General features: G+C 39.2%; 1 protein-coding gene across 2 annotated transcripts in view; it reads left to right on the top strand.

Annotated features, from left to right (window-relative positions):
- Positions 1-12,946, top strand: part of srgap2 (SLIT-ROBO Rho GTPase activating protein 2) — a 51,242-nt gene that overhangs the window by 16,025 nt on the left and 22,271 nt on the right. The gene's annotated exons all lie outside the window — the stretch shown is intronic.

Here is a 12,946-nt window from a genome sequence, read left to right as displayed (position 1 = left end):
ACTAGCTTGACGACTGTTAACTCTTCTTTGAAGGTCTTGAGTTACTTGGAAGTGAACAAGACTGAATTATAAACTCCTCAAGAAAAACAAAATGACAATCCAAAACCAATTATGTTTAGCAGATAAGACATGTGTACTGTGAGTGTAACAAGATGCTGAATCAGTTCCAGAGCCTTTGTCAAAGTCAATGACAAACCAGTTTGCAACTCATGCATTTTTCTTATTCAGATTGTTATTTTGCACAAGATAAAATATAGGACACAAGAAGTGCTGATGACGTTTCTCTTAATAATTGACTTGAATTAAGAAACCACAGACGCAGTAATGAATCCTCCAGACCTTAAGTGAATATAGCAGTAGCGTATTTGTCATATTGAATTCCTAAGCCCTCAAAAAAAGGATTTCAGTTTCAGCGGGTAACGGGCAAAACAATTTATCACCGTTTTATTTTAATCCATAAACCTTAGGCAGCATTCCGTTCTTTTGACCGCCCTTCGGAGACATCAATGTTGTGCCATCAGCTTTTTATGGATGGTTTTCGGCTTAGTAACATGAGTCAAACCGCTGTTTCCCATGATGGTCATTCTTTGTCGTTTTTTTTTTTACCAATTTCAAAATCGAATAAAGTTAATTGGAATACACAGGTTGTAACGAATTAAGTAGTAGGGCAGCAATCCTTTAAGGTAAAGCTAAAATAAAAGTATTTTGTGAAGAAAAAGGGACTTGATATCACCCATAGTTTTTACTTATGTAGGTCATGTGCCTAAAGGGGCTTACTGAGAGGAATATTCTAATAAATTATTAAACCTATTTCACACTGATTAATCCTTCTGTGCAGTGTTGGGAGTTCATGAATCCAATGACAGCCGGAGCTTAAATTCCGGTTGAAGCTCAGGTAATTTGGATACAGATTTTGCTTTGTTATCGAAGAATGCCAAGGACCAGTGCATACCTGAGCCAAGTAGAACATTCCACATTCAATTTATGGGGAAATAAATGAAAGAACTTCCATGATACAAGAACTGGATTATTTAAAACAATTTTCCCGACCATGAATTGAACTCACCAGTGACGATCATCCAGCTTCCTTTCCTCTAATCCCTCGCTAAGTATTTCCACAATCAATGTTTCTCAAATGAACAAATTCTTTAATCACATTCACGGTTCTCTTGTGTGCTGTGTTTTAAAAATCCAAGTTTTTGACTCATTGAATGAACCTTGAAAATCAACCCACAACCACCACCTAAACCAAATTACTTAGGCGACTGTCAAAACCGACCTCAGTATAAAGGTACCTTCACTTTTACCGTTCATTAAGTTAAAGCAAGAAATTCATGAACCCAATCCTTGAAGAAGTTGAGCTGTATTTTCCGACTCGTACATTCCCAAGCATTCATGTCTTGAGGTATCTTTAGGTTCGATGAAGTTGTTATTGTGAGAAAATAGAAAGCCCATCTGTGCTTTAGGAACGGAGTGTGATGGAAGTTTTCCCCAGTTGAGTTACTTATGCGATGCATTGTAGCTGCAGTATGCTGAGGTGGTGAGTTGTTCTCATCCCTTGGGCAAGCCATGAGCAGCTTGGCCCACTTTTCCCTTTTTACGCTTTTTCCTCCAGTTCTATATACGATCTATGATGGTGTGAGGAATTAAACCGCCTCAATGTGAGCTTTTAAAGCAATTCCCAGTTATGGACACACACCAGCGAAACCAGAAATCCTTTCCTTGGATGGGTCTGATGTCGGCTGTGCCCAGGGATGGTTGCTCCACTGCTGACTGGTGCAAATGGTACCCATAGATCATTGACAGGCTTGATGGCTGCAGCTTTCAGCGCCTCGGCAGGAATCATTACACAGCAAGGTCGCCTCTCCGTCGTCTGCAAATGCATACGTGAACGTGTATGAGCATTAGTGAGCGAAAGCTGCTTCTCTGCTGCAGCAGGTGAATGAATGGGGTGAAATGTAGGCCAGAATAAAGGGCATAGTTACTGCAGTATCCACACCACGTATTCCTGACTCAGCTGTTTTTTCATTTGATGCTAAAATGTCTCTTGTTGGAATAACAATGCCTTGTAGTTTGCTTGTTAAGTGTTAAGTACACAATGATGTCATCTTTTTGTCTAACTTTATTCAGTGTACAATAGTACAAATATTGCAGACGCCATCATCTGAAATTTCCCCTTGGATTCATAAGAAAAATCTTAGCTTTTATTAATGTTTTTGATTAAAGACATGACGTTCCTAATTGTCTTATAAAACAGTTGCGTTCCTTAAGTCCAAATCCATTTAGGCTACTCAAGGTTTAACCAATTTTCCAATTTGTTTAATTAGCAAGAGCATCTTGAGAGACTATAGTTAGTCTTAACATTTTAAACATGGCATGCAACAGATTATCAGTTCACTGAATGAACCCAATGACAAGTCAAATGTTTTGGATTTAACTACTACTAATATTAATAATTTATTTAATTCATAAGGTTCCTTTAAAGCACTCAATGACACCATACAGACAGACTAAAAGACAGACTGATGGTAAAATGGGAATTTTAGAAGTTATGAGATATATAAAAGTTTAAGAATGTTTAAAGGAAAAACTTCAAAACATGAATTGAGGTGGATGAGCCAGTTTCAAATTGTGTACTTTTAGGTGATTAGTCTGACATATAGCACACACTTGTGTTAGCTATAGCTAGTTATTGTAACTTGGGTAGAGAAAAAAAGTTCTAGTCCGAGACAAGAATCTCAAGAGAACAAGACAAGAGAAAAAATATCACAAAATGAAATTGAAAATAAATGTGTGAAGCAAAAAGGACAGCATAAAGAGGTGTGAAAATAAATAAAGAAGAAGAAATGTGTTAAGGTTCAATTCAGGTAGCACACATATACCTGGTTATCAAACTGACACCATCGCAGACCTTTTTACCGTCACCTTGGTACATTTCCGACCCCCAAAAAAAAGCAATGACACAACCTTATCTTTTATGGTATTGACTGCTGTTCTGGGTCTAATCCTTTGTCTGATACAACACATTCCCCCTTACTATTTCCCCCCCTAGTCGCTGGTGCCGAGATTAAGATCGGCAGCCGTCAGCAGTTGCAGCCGTTTAACTCCTGCCGCTGCCCTCTCTCCTCCTCGACTCAGGCTGTATCTTCTATCTGCATCTCCATACCATTTTCCTACCGCACGCCTCTGATGTCTCTAGAAATGCGGTGATAACGACGGACTGTGCGAAGACGCATACCAGCTCTGTTGTCACGTACACATGTTTCGTATCATGCATCTCTGCATCTCCTCCCCACTGGGCTTTCACTCTGTATCTGTGCGATCCAAGATGTTTTTGCACAGATGACGGACAGATGCTATTCTACCACCAGTACTTCCCCTGGAGACTGGACTGAAAAAGGTTGTTTTCTTTTTTCTTTTTAAACCATTCAGGGTCCCCATGAGTCATCGATGTTAAGAGATTGAATTCTGAGAGATGCAGGAAGATGGGTCTGGGTAGAGGAAACGATGACAGAGGAATGGATGAGTATAATCAAGGAACAGGGATGGAAGGAACCGCAACCACTGGAATATTGATAAATGGTCGGCCGTAAATGAAGATGGGCATATTTGTTACAGTTGACACATTTAACTGCCTTATCTACTTGAAGACAACCCTGCCATTTACAAATAAAGTGCTTCATAAAAACACGGCCAAAACAAAGTGCTGGAAACAATGTGAGCCTATTTATAGTGTTTTATAATCCGACATGGAGAAGACAACCTGGCTTCATAGTTCATAGTTCCTAGCCTGTTGCTGTTGATATATAGCAACAATATTAATAGAGAAAATAAAACTTTGCTTCAAATATGAATAGTTTTTAACAGCTGTTCTCGAATGTGTAGTCCACTGCATCATAAAGTTACAACTTCTAAATCGAAAGACGAGCACAACTTTCAAATGCAAGGAATGGCAGATAAAAACGTGGCTTGAAATATAAGTACATTAAAGTACCTGTTGGTTTGACTCGTGAAGATGCCAGTGTTTAAGATAAGCTATGAAAAGAAGAGATCACCAAAGAGTAGAATTATCATAGAAGGTATTGATTTGGAACATGATCAAGATAGACGGGGCATCCAAGAATGAAATAAAAGGATAGCAATAGGACTCGTACTTCCTGGTAAAGATTGTTTGATGCATATCCATTTTGGTCGGCCCGCAACTATTTTATACCTTGGCCCCTTTTGTGATTGAGCTTTGCACCCCTGAACAAGCGAGATGGGGTTATTATGACATCATCATTTTCAAACAGTTGTTTTTTTAAAATGAGTACAAGATTACAAATGTGGGAAGGGTAACAAGGTATAGCAGTAGTTTTTCACTATTAGTTGGTAGAGTTTATATTCAGAATACCTTAAGTATTTGTTAATATTACTAGTTTATTACTAATAATCTGTGAACATTTTTGTGAACAACATTTTAAGGGGATTGCACCTCTCACATTATGTACAAATTACTGGTTTATCACTTCACTGAATGAACCCAACGGCAGTGTTTCAACCATTTAGCAATTTACTCTAATAACTTTCACAATACAGATGCTGTTTACATGAAGGTAGCTATGATGTGCATAAGTCTAAAGCAAAACATTTAGTATACAACTTTTCAGACTCTTTTTTTTCAAAAGTATCCCAAGTTTAATTTTGTACTGCGATTTGTGCCTCTAATCTTTAACAAGCTTCATGTTTTTGGGATGGTGGTAAAACGCAGCAGGCAACAAGCCTTGACTAAGACAGACTTGGCGGGATTCTCTCTGGTTGTGTTGCAGATTAGTCACTTCTCCAAACCAACTGCTAATCTGATTAATCACGGATATGCATGAAGAATTTGCAGAGACTGGGTCGGCGAGGAGAAATCCTGCTATTCCTGGCTTGAACGCTGCAGATGCAAGCAGTTGTCTGGCAACCCTTTGCCACCATTCTCGGGCAGATGGCACCAGTCAAATCATCTAGAAATATTATGTGTGTCGTCCTCAAGGCGACCGGTCCACCTAGTGTCACCTCCATTTCCTGTCTCCGCCGGACACGGCCATCTGGGCTTCAGTCTGTTCCAGCAGCTTCATCTCTCCTCGGCTTTACTTCCTCTCACGCGGGGAGACGGAATTGAAGCGCACATGCTGCGACAGGGCTGTTGTTTAACCAGAACATAAGGAGCCATTTTTTATTCCTGATGAACAATTAGATCTCTGACTAATGACTCCACACTTGAGTGATGTTTTGGATAACTGATCCTTTCATTTACTTTTGCCCTGTGACAAGATTTGCTCGTGTTTTTTTTCTTCTTCCACTTCTCTGATCATACATGTTTCATGTCATCTGACGTTCAAATGTCTAAATAATTGATAGGCTCAACCATACAGAGGAAATCAAACAAAATTTATTTGTTTGGCTCTTTTGAAGTCAACCCTTCCCCCCCTACCACAAACCGGGTTCCAAAAGCAGGCTATAGCTAGTTAACTTTTGATAAGCAGTCTTTTCATTATGCATAGGGAACCCCCTCACCCACCCAGCCCCCCATTCTCGTGTAAGTCTGCCAGCCTCGTGCGCTGGCTGTGAGAAGAACCAGAGCATGAAAATCCTAGAAAGGGCTGCTGATGTCACTTAAGAAAGTGTGTTAAAGGGTTTTTTACTCCTGCCTCCTCCAGTAGCTTTATAACCTCTGACCCGCGGTCCTAAGAGGGCCCACATTGCTCTCACACACACATCCATCCAAAAACACTTCTCATCTTACAGGTTACTGTCCGCTAAACTCCTTCACATGCTGATAAAGTGATTGTAGAGGTTTAATGACCTCTTGATCCGACCAGAGAGGTGAAGAGAAGCTCTAAAGGAATTCACCCCTGCCAGGTTTCGACCCCGTAAATAACTTCCTGTCAGCCCATGTCACATCTTCATCTATCACACCATCAAGAGAAACCATACCTGTGCTCAATAGACCCGACAGAGAGAATAAAAACTAAAAAAAAGACGGAAACATCCTTTATATAACAAGATGACTAAACAATATGAAAACTGTAAATAAGGATATTGTTTAGTGTAATTATCCATTTGTATCATAACATGAGTAAAAATAGTTATTTAATTTTAATACAAATATTCTTTGAAGTTTTTCAGTAAATGTGAGAGGAATTTTCTATTAATGTGTTAAATATATACATGGTTTATAAACTGCCAATAAAAAAAAAACTTTTAAAATTATAATTTTTTAATTCATGAATAATTAAAATTTGACATTACGTTTCAAAACCTCACACCGAACGCATGATGGACTGAAAACTAAAGGTCAAGAGTCATATATGGCCCCTAATCCATACTTTGCCCGGGTCTGCTCTTGAGCAAGAGACTCCTATAATCACAAGCGGGTGTTCAAGTTGGCATGTGTGTTGGCTTACCAGGCATTTCGCTCTTTCACTTGACACTCGTGATGAACTATTTAGTCGCTTTGTAAGAAAACCACATTGAAATTTTAAAAGCCTGCCGAACATTTGTCTATTCCTCGTAAAACTTAACGGCCTGTTGAATTGAAATATTGCACTCGTAGTCTTTGTTAACCGTCTATATGTGTTGGTTTTAATCCCTCAGAGCCAGAGGTGTCAAAAATCAGTTTTTGAAAAGTCAAAATAGACCAGTACGGGTCTGAGAGGCATTTGTTTCTGTGCTGCAAAGAAAATAAATATTGATATAATTTCTGTTGTATTGATTGTAATTGTCTCAAATGTGTTTTCTTTTGAAAAAAAATGTGAAGTGAAGTAATTCAAAGACTTGCATCGTCCAGTTTACTAAAAAAAATTAAACTGTGAAGTAGTGAAAGTGAGTAAAACATAGACTCTGATGGACTGATTTATTTTAACTGTTCTTACCTTAAGTTCGTTTTGAGAATATAATGACTACATAAAACCAATCCCTGGTACTTCAACATATACAAGGATTCTTCATTTTCCAATAAAATACCCTCCCATCAAGTTTCATGATCAAAATATCCACTTGCTTCTCTCTTTAGCACCACATTTAATTCATTATTTGGCCCCGGGGCCCACGATTCTGACACTTTTTGCCTTTTATAGTGTAGAGTTCTGTCCTTTTTTCGGGGGTTTTGAGTTGCAGAAAACCGAAAATAAATCACAAATGACTCCTAAAAGATCTATCAAATATCTTTCCTCCTCCGTGTTGAGTTGTGGTTTGGTCATTCCTGGGTTTTCCATGTCTAAAGCTGAGAATTTTGACCTGCCTCTTGAAGAAGACGCTCCTTTTTCATGACATTTTTCAGATTCTGGGTGAGAAAAGGAAATCTGTGTGTGTGTTTTTGTTTTTAGTGGAAAAGGTACAGACCCAAGGAAAAGACATTGGCTGGAATCCTTCCATTCCACCGATGTCTTTTCCCTCGTTCAGTACTGTAATTCTATCTCTTCCTCAGAAGTGTGTGTGCGGTTGTGTGTGTGTGTGCTGCACAGTCCAGCAGCATTAGGCCGGCGAGTCTGGAACTAATAAATTCCTCCCTACTAAAGAATCCTATTTGAAAATACTACCTGCAACAGTGCTGGTGTCGACTGAACGACCCGTTTAGCGCGTCTCTCAAACTCTCGCCCCCCTGTAGGGGGGTTCTTAAGGTTGTATCTCTGAACCCCTTCCATGTTGAACCCCCCACCTCGGAGTAACCCCCCATCCTGCTCCGCTCCATCTTCACACACACACGCTTCCTGCCGTTGTTTTAGTAAAACCCTCCCCTCCTGTGTGCTCCCTACTGGCAGTGAACTGCTTCTACTGACTTCCTGTCTCTCTGTCCTCTCTTCCTGTGTGTACAAGAATGAATAGACATATTATTCACAGTGAGCCAGTCTCCCCCCCCACACCCCCTTTACTCACCGTGAACGCCACTCTCTGTTCTTTCTCCTTTTCTTTTTGCTTCTTTCTTTCTCGAGGGACAATAGTATTAACTCTCGGTGGTACAACTCAAAACCATTAGATCCCCTCGGTGCTACCCCTCCTCTCCTCCACGCTTTCTACTGCAGTATCAGCCCCCGGAGCTGCAAAGACCAGACCGTGCTGCATAAACACTTTGTGTGCGAGTTCTCTATCAAACACGCAGAAGTAGAATAATAGGCCATATTAAATGTTGCCCCCTCAGCTCTAGACTTGTAGTATTCATTTAGTCTACTTTTATAATGCATATTACATGTTTAACTGTGCAACTCAATTATTTTTATGTGGGACTACACTTTTAATTTAACCTTTTATAATCTGTGAAATATTGGGTTAAAATGTTTAAACTAGACAAAAGTCATGGGCCAATAAAGATACTTATTGGAGAAACTGATGTAATCAAGCAAAGTTCAATATATTTTAATACTGCATTAATTATATGAATACAATTAAAATGTATTTCCTCTTTCTTTATATACAACCTTTTTAAAGTTTTTATTGAGCAGTATTTTATCCACAGTCCAATACTACATTTTTAAATAAAATGACAATAATAAAACGATCGACTTCTAATAATATCCCTCAATGACTTGCAAGAAAAAGGTTTAGTTGTAGCTCAGTTTGCTACACACCAATCTACTCTGTTTTCAAGCCAGATATCTGGTTTTTTAACAGTTTTTTTTATGATGTAATTTGGATGCACTTAACTTTTATCACTGATTTCCCGCCTGAATGATCCTATCCACACTGTGGTTGCGGCATGACGCAGATAAAATGGAAACCAAACCTTTTTTCTTTTTTTTTAACCAATATCGCTTTTTGTGTTGGGCCTATACAGTACATCCCCTTTTTAATACTTTATTTATATTTATATTTATTTGGAATTGCTTGTGGGGCAAATATAAATGCACAGAGTTTCATAAGAATTGGTTTATTCAATTAGATATCTTTTCTGTAAGAAAATATGTTTTGAAAAACTAAAACTGCAACAAAAAAAACCTGACATGGAACAAATCGATAAAGCAATTTCCATGTATTAAAAATTGTTTTTGGCTTACTGTAAATTTTCTCATCAGTAATATAGATATATAAATATATATAGTATATTTGTAATTTGATTGCTGATGAACTACCAGTGATTACAGGATTACTGTGGATTAATCATGATTAAATGTCACTTGATTTAATCGAATATATTTAAGAAATAAGCCAATTTATGAATGTTTTTACATTTTTAAAGAGACTGATCAAAATGATGGATTAACACACATGGTTGTAGTGTAGTATCTGTGATCCACACAAGCCCTACAAGTCATGTTAAACTTTCCTAGATTCAAGCTGGAGCTCCAGATTTCAACCTAAGTCAAATGATAAAACAAAGTAATGGGCACTGTATCAGGTTCAAATACATGCATGTTAAGTCAAAACTGGTAAGTCTTGTCATCTTGGCTAAAATCTAACATTCTTAAGCCCAGGTGCTAGTTTGCATTTATCCATGTATCATTAAGCTTTCCTTATCCGGCAAACAATTATATGTTAAAATATGCGAAGATATTGATAGAAATATTGCACACTTTGATTCATTTTCCTGTGTCTACTGTCAAGGAGAATATCTAGACATCAATCTGTGTGTCATCACCAGCAGTTGATAAACGTTGGAGGACAGATCTAGGGTAAAGTGTCTCGTCCTGAGCTGGACATCTGTGGTTCATTGTGACAGAAAGGATGTGCCAAGCCACGTTGCTGTCTAGAAAGTGTGTGTGTGTGAGAGATCATTTCTAGCCGTGTGTCACTCAAGGTGTCGTGGTTTTTCACAAAAAGGACCATCCTGGATAATGGATTATTTTGGCAAATGCTACAGGAAAAAAAACCCCATTCCTTTAATGTTTACTATTTAACTAAGAATAGATTTGTGAGACTGAAAACATTGCCTACAGCGCTAGTGCCACCGTGCATCATCTCCATCCTTCTTTTGTCTGGGTCAGTTTGTGAAAGCTGATCAATAATGGATGACCAAGGGGGGCATTTCAGGGTGAAGCATTTCTCGTGGGTTAAAAAACGCGCTCATTTATTTTGCAGCATGGATATGAGAAAATATCTGATCCGAGTTCATTCACGATGCAGCTTATTATATTTTATTAGCCTGGATGTTATTCTCTCATAATAATATTAAAGATAATCCAGATCAACCTGCTTTTGAAATCATGTGAAGGCAATAAATGATTATATTTCCCAGCCTCAATCTGTTCGACCGTTCGCAGTTGTAGGAAAAAAAAGGATCACGAGGGGAAAAGATTTCCGGGTTTGTATATCATCCTCGCTCGATGTTTTGGTTAAACAGGTGATGGTGGAAACGATAGAACAGCGAGGACAAGAAGCCGAGGGTTCAGGAGAGCGAAGAGCATCATTAAAGTAAAATTCCAGATCCCGAATTGAAGATCGGCTGCCTGGAAAATGTGACCAGGCTTTTAAGAGGGGGTGGTGGCGTCACATTCCAGTTCACTTCTCACTGGCTCAGGAGATGATGACCATAGCAGAGAGAAGTTTAATATTAGTATTATGTTTACTTCTTTCTCTGGGAAAAAAAGCCTCTTTAAAATCAACTTTAACTGATGTTGTTGACTTTGATATTTCTATTGCTATATCTGTGCAAATATTTTTTGATCGAAGCTTAAACATTCAACTTCATCAATAAGGGTTTTAAATGTGTAGTTTAAAACCATTGGAAAAAGTCTCTCCCCTTGTTGGTCAGTATCCAGTTATTTAATTTGTTGCTGTAAATGCAGCAAAACATAAGCAGCTATAATTCATTCTCTGTATCTGGAACCATGGTTCTCATACATGTGTGATACGTCCAATGGGGGGGATCTTTGTTCCACGGAGCACTTGTTCACATGTAAGGTAAAGAGTGAGCGTGAGATCTACAGATGGGTCGGTGCAGAACAGAGCCAAAAGGAAAGCCTGAGAGTTGCTGCTCAATCCATAGCCATGAACTTTGGTTAGTGACTGAAAAAACCTGGGGTGGACCCAGGAGACATCAGGGAGACTGTTGTTGCTGGTCCAGTTTTAGGCGAAAATTTCGAGTAACGCCTTCCAGGTCCCCTTGAATTGGTTAATTTCAAGACCGAAGTTGGCGAACCCTTACCATGAATTGACAAAACTCAAGCTGGCTTTGCTATACTGACCCTATCTTTCAGACATTTACTCAACACATAATGGATAGCGCTAACTAATAAATCATACCAGTATAATATGTGGGAGGAAACATACTCCTTGGACTTTTGAATTTTTGACCCAGGAAGCACCAACATCTTCTCTGATGTCATTTTAAACAAGAAATTCTGACTTCCTCTTGGTTATTTCCCAAGTACAGATTGGGGAGGAGGGGGTATCAGAGAAGAGGGAAGTCAGAACATGACATTATGTCCCCTTTTAAATGTACACTATTAAGTCTTTAATATCTTTGTGGTACTATGATAGTCCAAGACACTAGTTGAAGTGCTCTTTAAATTAGTACTGAATTTCATTTTTAACAACCACTCCTACTTAAAGTGATCTGGTCTTTGGGCCTTAAGTTTGATATACAGTATTTACTTTCAAGTGTTTGTGCATCAGGTGTGTTGACAAATCTCTTGTCTCAAAGATGAAGTGGTCAAAACACTGACTCATGGTTGTCCGACGAACATGCTGTGCAAATTGCTTTAGCACACAAACGACACGACAACAGCACATGTTGTCGGAGCAAACATCCACGACTGGTTATTATCTTAAACGTAAGGTGTTTGTGGCCAATTAGAGGTTTAAGAGAAGCAATATGGGAGTTGAATGGCCGATGGCGGGGTGACACAACGTTTAGAACTGTTTATGTCGGAGTGGGTGGGAGGAGCAGGCCGGCCTCGCAGACACATTTAGATATCCCACTTCTCTTTGTGGTCACGCGAAAACTGCACTCTCAGCTGTAAAACACAAAAGCAGCATCAACAGTCACTGTCTGCCCGACTCTTGTCAGCCTGTTTTGTGGGCTTCTCTTTCAAAAAAGAGTTGGTTTGGAACCACCTTTTTAACCAGGATGGAGGCCAAGACCATCCGATTTATCTACAGCAGGTATTGCAAAGGTAGGACAACAACTTTCTCGAAGGTGTTGCGCCCCATCTCTTTACGTGGGCGCGGGTTTTGGAACGCTCAAAAAGCGGCAAATCATTCAACTGTCAGTTGTCGGCACTGAAACGGTTTATCATTAGTTTGTGTATTTGTGTCAGGAGGGTGTGTACATGCATGTGTGTACATGTATATATTCTCCGGAGGATATTTTCATTGCCAGCGATTGAATATGTTTCGTAAGTGTCGACACTAAGTGCACTCGCTATTAATTTGATACCAGTTGGGAGACCGGTTGGATAAGCAGAGAAGGGAAACAAAAAGTGATAAGCCGGGATAAATGGACGCCTCCAGAGATTTTCTGTGAGAAAGAGGATAGGTGGTCATGCACGCACTTGTACATAAATATGTGGTTGAAGACACACGGCTGTTTCTCAAGGCACTGTAGAGAGAAAGGGAGTTGGTTTTCAGAGGCAGACAAAGTTGGAGCCTGCCTGGTGGCTGTCAGGAAAGTACCGGAATGTCTTTCATGTCAGCCATTATGAGCATTATTTATCATTCAATATTGCAGTAATTTGATTCAAACGCTCCTTCTTGATACCCAAGATGTCAAACACCAGGCGGCACCTGAGTCGTTTTCTCTGTTTAGATGTAAGATGAGCAACTCTAATACATGTTAATGTACTACGTAACTTGATAAGAGTTTCGCTGAATCAAAAAAAGTTGTGCAATGCTAGTTAGCATAAGAGAAACTTTGTGCTGGCGATTTCCAATTGGGAGGAGGAGTTAGTGCAGACCAAGAGAGCCTGATGTCGTTTTTCACTACGCTGTTCAATCCCCACTTGTTCAAAATAGTGCTTGTCGTCATCCAAAAACAATAGAACAACTT

This window comes from Callionymus lyra, chromosome 10 (assembly GCF_982586985.1).
Source record: "Callionymus lyra chromosome 10, fCalLyr1.hap1.1, whole genome shotgun sequence".
Taxonomy (NCBI): Eukaryota; Metazoa; Chordata; class Actinopteri; order Syngnathiformes; family Callionymidae; genus Callionymus; species Callionymus lyra.
This window is presented reverse-complemented; position numbering and strand designations above follow the sequence as displayed.